The sequence below is a fragment of the Rattus norvegicus genome, chromosome 8 (genome assembly GCF_036323735.1).
Source record: "Rattus norvegicus strain BN/NHsdMcwi chromosome 8, GRCr8, whole genome shotgun sequence".
In the NCBI taxonomy this organism is placed as follows: Eukaryota; Metazoa; Chordata; class Mammalia; order Rodentia; family Muridae; genus Rattus; species Rattus norvegicus.
This window is the reverse complement of record NC_086026.1, coordinates 27,943,321-27,953,376: the sequence shown is the minus strand read 5'-3', so window position 1 is coordinate 27,953,376 and position 10,056 is coordinate 27,943,321. Positions and strand designations below refer to the sequence as shown.

Here is a 10,056-nt window from a genome sequence, read left to right as displayed (position 1 = left end):
ATCCCAGGCCCCAAGGTAGAGACTCGGGAGTTAAAGCTGGTGGACTGAGAAGGTGGCTCTGTGTAAACGCTCTTGCTGCAGAGGCCTTGAGAAGACCTCAGTTCAGATACCAGCACAGCACCGACGAGAAATGCTGGACGCGGCCACACCTGCTTCTGTAACTGCGATGCTGTTGGAGATTGAGACTGCATCCCTGGGGCTTCATGGCTGCTGGTCTTGTTTCAGATTGCCTGAGTGACCGTGACCAGGGATAACCTGAAGCATGGTTGGTAGAGCAGGGCATTCAGCACCCTCTGGAGTCCACCAGTCCACCCAGGCATTTGTACACATGTGCCTAATGGCACACACAAAGTACATGGTTGTCCAGGCTATGTGAGATAAAGTAAATTTTACATGATCTGCTGAGGCGGCTCGGCCACGAAGGGCACTTGCCACCAAGCTTAGCGGTTTGAATTCCCAGGACATGCTACATGGTGTCCGGAGAGAACCAACAGCACACTGACCTCAGCTCCACACAGGTGTGCATGCCACCCAAGAGTGTGACCTAAAAGATAACAAGCAGATGAATAAACATGAAAAATGGTGCCGTGAGCTGCCTCAGCTGAAATGACCCAAAGCACGAGTTTCCAGATGTCCAACCCTTCATCCTCCTCTAGGGCACATCGCCCTCTGGGACCTGCTTCACACTCAGCACCCAGCTCAGCCTTTGGGAGACAGCAACCAGCTGATCTCTGAATCTGAGGCAAGCTTAGTCTGCATGGTGACTTGGAGGCAAGTTGGACTACACAGTGAGATCCTATCTCAGAACAACAGAATAAAAAACCATTTTAGCCAGCTCCAGAGCACCGCCTTCTAGACAAGCTCCTGGGACCTTGTCTTTCACACCTAACCGCCCAGACTGCCTCACTGATGGGGTATTAATCACCTTCTGTGGACTTTGGGCAATGTCAGCCACTGTGAGCCTTTCCTTTCCCTCCTGAGACCCCCACAGTACTGGGAAAGGGTCCTGGAGCACACAAAGGCCCACAGAAAAAGATTGGCAGATTGGCCAGAATGCCCTTGTGTCCGAGTGTCTGTCCACCAGGGGTCAGGAGTGAGCCACAAATCTATGTCCCCAGTGTTCTCTAGTTAAAAGGTCTGTTAACTCAGTTCCAGGTGATCCAAAGGGGGGTCGTGCGTGCGTGGGTGTGGGTGCGGGTGCACTGGAGCACGCATGGGCATGCACACACGTGTGTGTATAGCATTATAAGGTTGTGAGTTACTTTGAAAGACTGGCTTGGGTTATATCTTTACTCATTGTATCATCCTAGGAGAGATGAGGAGTACATGCCTATAATCCCAGCACTTGGGAGACTGAGGCACAAGTCTGGACGGAGTTCAAGACTAGCCTGGGTTATCTTGTCACAATGTGCTTTGTTTTGGTTTTGGTTTTTTTTTTTTTTTCATAACAAAGTAGTTCTACAAATAGGTCTAAAATTTTTATTGACGTATTTGTTGTGGGAACATTGAAAAGCAGCCTGGGTTTCTCTTATCCCCGTGTGAGAACTGGAGTGAGAAGTCAGTGTTGATGCCAGGCAAGTGCCTTTACCTGCTGAGCCATCTCAGTAACTCATTATAGAGGGACTCCCATCAGTTACTGTGGCTAGTCAGGAAGCCTCTGGTGGCTTCCTGTCCCCATCTTCCTAGGCTCCTTGCACAGTGGTGGGCATTAAGCGGGCTCCTTGCACGGAAGCGCCAGCACTTTGCTGACTTGGTTCTTTTTTTTTTACTAATTCAGTTGATAGTCACACTTTACAGACAGGTAAAACACAGTAAAGTTAAGGGAGGCATGTCCCAGCAGCAGAGTGGGGTCTTGAATGTGGGCTGTCTGTTGGCACCCTGCTGCTGTAGTATTTCCTTTCTCTGCCATGGTTGACACAGTTTCTGGAGAATACGGCTTCACACACATGTACAGCAGAACAAGGAACCATTTTTGAACGTCAGAAAATCACCTTGAAGCCCTCAGGAGAGAGGGGCCTGACTGTTCCCTGACCTCTCCCATTCAAAAAACTTTGTTTTAAATTCTTTATCATGGCTTTTCCCAGGCCTGATTGGAACTTAAGGGAATCCCCCCATGTTAGAAACGTACCTTAACTGTCTGGGTTTCCCCTCTTAGTGTGGAAAGTCCCTGTTGGGGAAACCCCTTGGGCATCCCTACTGAGTTCTGGCCAGGTTTACTCTGCAGAAGTTCTACAAGAGCTGGGTCAGAGGAGCAAACACAGACCTTTCCAGTAGGCTCCGGAAGCTGCTTTTCTGCACTGTTGAGTGAGGGTTGTTGGTCCTGCTATGAATGACCTGAAGACTGGGGCTGGCACTCACATCTGTAATTCCAACATCTGGAAAGCTGAGACAGCAGGAGTTGGAGGTCAGCCCAGGCTAAAGTGAACTTCACAGACCCTGCCCCCAAAACAATGTAAAAACAAAATCAAACAGAAATAGAGGAGGAGATGGGAGGGAGGAAGGGAAGGCAGCCAACCAGCCCAGAGGAAGCTCAGTCTACAAAGTGATCTATAGAGGAAGTGAGGTTTGAGCTTCAGAACCTCCATGGAAGCCAGATGGGGTGCTCCATACTCCTTAGCCAGTGTAGGGAAAACAGCCAGCCATTGGAGCCTATCGGTCAGCTTGTCTATCCAAGCAGAATGTTCCGGGCCAGTGAGACCTGTCTCAAACCAAAAACAAAACAAACCGACAAAAACAAGGTGGGGGGGCAATTAAGGAATGACAGTTGTGGTTTTTACCCTGGCCTCCACAACTGTACATGCATGTGCATAAATACCACACACAAACAATAAGTCAGAGGATCTCTGTTCGAGGCTGGGCTGCTCTACAAAATGAGTTCCAGGACAGCCAGAGCTCCAGAGAGAAACCCTGTCTTGAAAAAGCAAAAAAAGAAAAAACAAGGAAAAGCCGAACCTCTGGAGAACGCCAAACACTGGCTGGTGACTCCGCGTCCCCCAGGGCAGGTGAACTATGTTTGTTATTGCTGTGATTATCATGGCCATCATCGTTATGAGTCACCCAGGCCTCCTGCAGCCTCAGAGCCCCAGAGTCACTTCCATCAGAGCCGGCTCTTGAATTTCGCACACTCCGCTTCCTGCTATTGAACTCCTGTGGCCTGGGCGGTGACAAAGGAGGAGACTGCCTTAGTTAACTTTTATTGCTGTGAAGGGACAAGGCCATTTATAAAAGAACACATTTATTGGGGATCAGAGTTCCAGAGTTGGAGTCCTTTATCATGGTGGGAACATGGCAGCAGGCAGGCAGGCAGGCAGGCAGGCAGCAGGCAGCAGGCAGGCAGGCAGGCAGGCAGGCAGGCAGGCAGCAGGCAGGCAGGCAGCAGGCAGGCAGGCAGGCAGGCAGCAGGCAGGCAGGCAGGCAGGCAGGCAGGCAGGCAGGCAGCAGGCAGGCAGGCAGGCAGGCAGGCAGGCAGGCAGGCAGGCAGCAGGCAGGCAGGCAGGCAGGCAGCAGGCAGGCAGCAGGCAGGCAGGCAGGCAGCAGGCAGGCAGGCAGGCAGGCAGGCAGGCAGGCAGCAGGCAGGCAGGCAGGCAGCAGGCAGGCAGGCAGGCAGGCAGCAGGCAGGCAGGCAGGCAGGCAGGCAGCAGGCAGGCAGGCAGGCAGGCAGGCAGCAGGCAGGCAGGCAGGCAGGCAGGCAGCAGGCAGGCAGGCAGGCAGGCAGGCAGGCAGGCAGGCAGGCAGGCAGCAGGCAGGCAGGCAGGCAGGCTTGCCAGTGGAGCAATAGCTAAGAGCTTACATCCTGAAACACAAGCAGGAGGTCATAGAAAGGAGAACTAACTGGGAGTGTCGTGGTCTTTTGAAGTCTCAAATCCACCCACCTTCAGTGACCTCCTCCTCCAACAAGGCCACACCTCCTAACCCTTTCCAAACAGAATTGCCAACTGGAGACCAGATTCAAATATGACTATGGGGGCCACTCTCATTCAAACCACCACAGAGGGTCAGGCAGGGAGACACAGCTGGCCCCTCGGAAAACAGAAAGACAGCAACCTAGGCCTCCAGCTCAGACTACTTGGTGTCTACCCACTGGGCACTGGTGGGTCTGACATGCTAGACCAGGAAAGAGTTATCAGTACAGGTCCTCAATGAATCTTGCAGTGGCCAGAACTTGGTGATGTACTCATCTAGTGTATACAGTGCCCCAGGTCCCATCCCTGGCACTCACGAACCTGGTGTCATCAACACTTGCTCAGTCCCATCCTCATCCATGTACATACATGTGCACGAATACACAGAGCCATATTTTATCATCCCAGCAGGAGTGGAGGAAGGATTATCGAGTTCAAGGTCATCCTCAGCTATATAGAGAAATCAAGGACAAACTGGACTGCATAAGCACCTGTCTCAGAAAAGAAGAAAGAAGCCAGGTGGTCGCGGTACATGCCTTCGATCCCAGCATTCAGGAGGCAGAAGCAAGCGGATCTCTGAGTTTGAGGCCATTCTCATCTACAGAGTGAATTCCAGGACAGCCAGGGCTGCACAGAGAAGCCCTGTCATGGAAAAAAAATGAAGAGGAGGAGGATGTGGGGGATGGAGATGGCTGCTCTTGCAGAGGACTTGGATTTGCTTCTCAGACTCACATGGTAGACACCCATCCGTAACTCCAATGCCCTCTTCTGGCCTTCATGGACACCAGGCATACATGTGCTGTGCAGAAACACCAACAGGCTACATTTCCATATCTACAAGTATAAAAAAAAACAAACCTAAAAGCAAGGAGGAAGTGAGCAGAGCACAGACTGCAGAGCTCTGGTTCAAGATTCAATCTCAAGCATCCCAGATGAAGAGAGAAAGGGTTGGTAAGGGTCCCAAGGTAGAAGGAAAGAAAACACGGTTCAGGGGCAGAGCTGACAGGAAGCTCTAAGCTTGACTGTCTTAGTCTAAAGTCTGGCTTCTCATTTCTTGTGGTTTGAGGAGGTCACCCCTAGCCCTGGGCGTTTGACTTTGTGGTTCCCAGTTGGTGTAGCTGTTTGGGGAGGTGTGGAAGATGTGACCTTGCAGGAGGAAGTGCATCACTGGGAGTAGGCTTTGAGAGTTGAGGCTCATGACATTCCTGGCTTGCTCTGTTTCCTGCTTGTGGTTGCAGATATTATCTCACAGGTCTTCCATGCCCCGGACTTTCTGCTATACTTCATGCCATTGTGGCGATGGATTCTTATCCCTCTGAAACCCTAAGCCCCAAATAAACTTCCCTTCTGTAAGTTGCCTTGGCCATGGTGTTTTATCACAGCAATAGAAAAACTAAGACATGTACATTGATGTTTTGGCTATCGGTATGTCTGAGTGAGGATGCGCAAATCCTCCAGAACTGGAGTTACATTTGTGAGCTGCCATGTGGGTGCTGGGAACTGAATCCTGATCATCTGGAAGAGCAGCCAGTGCTTTTAACCACTAAGCCATCTCTCTAGCCCAATAACAATTTTTTAAAAGCCATATAATCTTGTTATGTCAATAGGTATTATAAGTAGACATTTTGGGGCTGGAGAGATGGCTCAGCGGTTAAGAGCACTGACTGCTCTTCCAGAGGTCCTGAGTTCATTCCCCAGCAACCACATGGTGGCTCACAACCATCTGTAATGGGATCCGATGCCCTCTTCTGGTGTGTCTGAAGACAGCGACAGTGTACTCATATACATAAGATAAATAAATAAATCTTAAAACAGAAAAAAGTAGCCATTTTGTTTCCTTTGCCAGGGAGTTTCTTAGGATCTAACACTCTCACTTTGTTGAGGAAAAGGGGTGATGCTCTCTGCTCTGTAACTACTTTCTAGTGAAAATCGGACGCCCTGTCACAGCCCAGGAAGGCTGGACTATTAGCCAGAGTAGGGGAGGAAATTAGGACAGTAAGGCACTCACCAGAAGCATATGGTTTGCTGACCCAACTGAAGAGACTTCTGGGCTGGCTCACATCAGTAAGTCCAGGGCTTTCTGGTTTTGTAGGACTGCTTGGGTCTGATACAGTGCAGATCATCTCTGGAGCAGTTTGCAATCTACTTCTGATCGTGTCCACCAGCCAAGTGGAACCATGTCAATATAGATACAGGCTAGGGACAAAAGTTAATGAAGTTAAAAGAAACATATATTTGGAGTGCCTCAGGAATGGACAACAGGCAGGGCAGCCTAGGCTGTGGATTGGCCAGAGTACTTATCTGGTCTCTGCAGTTGACCTGTAGGAGGTGGACCCAAGTCTCGTGATTTTCTTGACAGTCAGGCTTACATAATCACAGTTTATATCTGCATTGAAATCCATTTTGTAGAGAAAACAGCCAACAAGAATCTGTAAACAGCTGGAGTAGGCTTAGGCCTTTGAGCCATAGCAAAAGCTATGGCTTTGCGGTAAAAAGTGTAAACTTTCTCCTCCAGGATGCATAGGTCGGACATAGATGGTTTTAGCATGATGAGAAATATCCCTATGTTTATATTTAAGAGACAACCAGGGGAAATATAAAATCCTGACAGATAACAGTAGTCAAGCCTTAGTAGCTTATCAGAACTCTACTGACGAAAGTTAAAACTCTGAACTTCTGGAATCTTAGTATAAGAACAACAACATAAAATAACTTTTAATTATCTTTTTCAGGTTTTGTTTATTTGGGGTGTTTTTGTTTTTGTTTTTGTTTTGAGACAGTTTCTCTGTGCAGCCCTGGCTGTCCCGGACTCATTCTGTAGATCAGGCTGGCCTTGAATTCAGACATCAGCCTGCTTTGCCTCCTGAGTGCTGGGACTAAAGGTGTGCTTCACCACTGCCTAGCTGTATTTATACCGTGTAAGTCATCTTTTTAAATCCTCATAACTGATTTCAACTTCTATATCCTCAGAGGTTTATAATTTGAATTAATTTTAGGTTTTTTATAATTCATATAAACAGGCTAGATAGAGAGGTGGCTCAGAGGTTAAGAGCACTGACTGCTCTTCCAGAGGTCCTGAGTTCAAATCCTAGCAACCACATGGTGGCTCACAACCGTCTGTAATGGGATCTGATGCCCTCTTGTGGTGTGTCTGAAGTCAGTGACTGTGTACTAATATATAATAAATAAATCTTTAAAAAAATAATTCATATAAACTTTAAATTCTTATCCAGTTATTTATTGTTAAACATATGTAAGTGGCTGATTACTGCGTCCACGCCTTGCAAAGCAAATTCCTTTAAATTGTTAATAAAGGTTACATATGAAACCGTTTAATATGAAGTGTATGAGGCAGGTAAACCTGTCTGTGAGTTTGCCTTGTTCATCAGGCGACCTAGTTGCTCCGGAGAAGTAAGGCCTGGTTTTTATATGTGAAATGCATTGATCAAGCTGTTAAACCAGCAGTTTAGCGGCTGCTAAAATGACATCTACAGTTAGCTATCAACACCATCAGGGATCTGGGGAGGGTAAATTACAGCAGGAGGGTGCAGTCCAAATGACTTACGTATCAATCAAATTAACAGAGACTTACCCACTACCTAGATGGGTGTCCTGGGGTCCTGTGGTCTCAATGGCCTTGTTGGGGACAGTGGTCACAGGTCAGCTGTCACATGGGAAGGGCAGCAGCATATCTTCAGTGGCTCTGCACAGAACAGCATAAGCTTTGGACCATCAGACCAGGTTTGAGCAGTTTTCTCGTGGAGGAGGAACATGGAACCGTTGTCCACACTTTGATGTAGGCAGAGCAAGACAGTCAACTGCACATGTTCTGATTTTAAATAAACTACTTGATTTTAGTTATTTGTTTTAGGTTTAACCTTGAAAACACAGAGGAAGCTAAATAAAACTTGTCCTTGGGGCTGGAGAGATGGCTCAGTGGTTAGGAGCACTGACTGCTCTTCCTGAGGTCCTGAGTTCAAATCCCAGCACCCACATGGTGGGTCACAATCTTCTGGTGTGCCTGAAGACAGCGACAGTGTACTCACATACATAAAATAAATAAATAGATAAATAAATAAATCTTAAAAATGTATAATAAAAAAGCTTGTCCTTGTAAATGACTTATATTCATAGAGAACTTCATTTAAAATGAAAGGAAGCTGGTTTACCAAAGCATCTTAAGCTTTTTTTTTCCCCCTGATTTTCTTTTATGAGATGCATGTGGCCAAGACTAGCCTTGAATTACTAATCCCCTTCCTTTACCTACCTTCTGGATGCTGAGATTACAGACATGTATCACAATAACTGGATTTTTTTTTTTAAAGAACTACATCTCAGCTAGGCAGTGATGGTGCATGCCTTTAATCTTAGCACTTGGGAGGCAGAGGCAGCTGACTGAGTTCAAGGCCAGCCTGGTCTACTGAGTGAGTTCCAGGGCAGTCAGGGATACACAGAGAAAACCTGTCTTGAGAAACCAAACAATAAAAAAAAAAGAGGGGGGTTGCAACCCCCTAAGAACAACAATACCAACCAATCAGAGCTCCCAGGGACTAAACCACCATCCAAAGAGTACACATGAACAGACCCATGGCTCCAGCTGCATATGTAGCAGAGGATGGCCTTGTTGGTCACCAATGGGAGGAGAAGCTCTTGGTCCTGTCAAGGCTGGACAGCCCCCCACACTCCCCCACCCCCGGTGTAGGGGAATGTCAGGGCCAGGAGGCAGAAGGGGTCCGTGGGTGGGGGGAACACCCTCATAGAAGCAGGGGGAGAGGGGATGGGATAGGGGTTTATGCCTGGGAAACCCGGAAAGGGGATAGCATTTGAAATGTAAATAAAAACTATCCAATTTAAAAAAAAGAGTGAGAGAGAGAAATACATCTCTGGCTAACTGCACTGACTGCTCTCAGAGTGGACCAGGGTTAGATTCCCAGAACCCACACGGTAGTTCACAATCATCTGGTACTCCAGTTCCAGCTGAGGTCACACAGTACATTTACACACGGGCAGATAAAATCAGTCAAAAAAAAGAGGAAGCAGAGAAAGGAGGAAGTGGTGGTGGTGGTGGTGATGGTCTCGTGCTCATATTGTTGCTGCTTGGATAGATCCTTCTTCCCTGCTCACCATGTATTTGTTTACAAACATTGTTCGCGCGCGCGCGCGCGCGCGTGTGTGTGTGTGTGTGTGTGTGTGTGTGTGTGTGTGTGTATCAGGGGCTCTAGGGCTTTAACTCGGGTCTTCAGGCTTGGCAGCAAATGCCTTTCGCTGCTGAGCTATCTCTGTAGTACATATTGGAGATTTTCTTTGTTTTTGGGGGGGGGGTTTGTTTTGTTTTGTTTTGTTTTTGTTTTTGTTTTTTTGAATTGGGGCTTTTCGATGTAGTTCTGTCTGTCATGGATTTAAAACCAGTGATGCGGTGGTGGCACGTGCCTTCAATCCTAGCACCTGAGAGGCAGGGATCTCTAAGTTGAGGCCAGCCTAGTCTACTGAGCAATTTCCTGGACAGCCAGGGTTACAAAAACCCTGGGTCTCCAAAAACCAAGCCAACGACAATAACAAAAACTGGGTCTCATACAGCATTTGTTGTTCTCAAATCTCGTCCCACCCCAGTGTAGAGAGGATGACATTGAACTTCTGGGCTTTCTCTACCACTCAAGTGCTGAGACTACAAGCATGTGTCCTCACACTTAACGGTGGTTGGTGGTGCTGGGGTGGAGCCAGGACGTCAAGCACCGCTGGCAGTCCACCAACTGAGCTACAGGCTATTTATGAAAGACTGTTCAAGGAAGGCCTGTGTGGTGGGACTTAGGCTACTGTGTTTAAAAGGTGGTGGTGGGTGAGGTTGGATGGGTAGAGATAGCTCTGGGAGCCTCAAGGCTGGGTGACTCTGCAGCCGCAATACCTTGGTGTAAGTCACCAGAAGCTTAGACGATGCAGGTTCCAGGACCTTCGCCAACAGACCTCACTTTTCCGCCCGGCCCTGCAGCCCTCCTCTGCGTTTCCGCCCTCACCTCGAACGTCCAATCGGAGAGGCCTCATCGATTCCGCTTGCCGCACCAACAAATCACGACTAGAATAATCCCCCATCATCAACATACTGAGTGCCGCCGTTCTTATACGATGACCAATAGGAATGTAGGACCGTGAGCTGGGC

General features: G+C 48.3%; 1 long non-coding RNA gene across 2 annotated transcripts; it reads right to left on the bottom strand.

Moving 5' to 3' along the window:
* Positions 1-5,732: 5,732 nt before the first annotated feature.
* On the bottom strand, positions 5,733-10,021 carry LOC108351660 (uncharacterized). 2 transcript variants are annotated; one of them, XR_001839267.3, is made up of 3 exons: positions 9,914-10,021; positions 7,495-7,605; positions 5,733-6,098 (listed from the first exon to the last, which is right to left on the bottom strand). It is a non-coding gene; the product is annotated as an uncharacterized LOC108351660 (long non-coding RNA). The 2 variants fall into 2 exon arrangements; XR_001839266.3 differs by having other exon boundaries at positions 9,805-9,948.
* Positions 10,022-10,056: the final 35 nt, after the last annotated feature.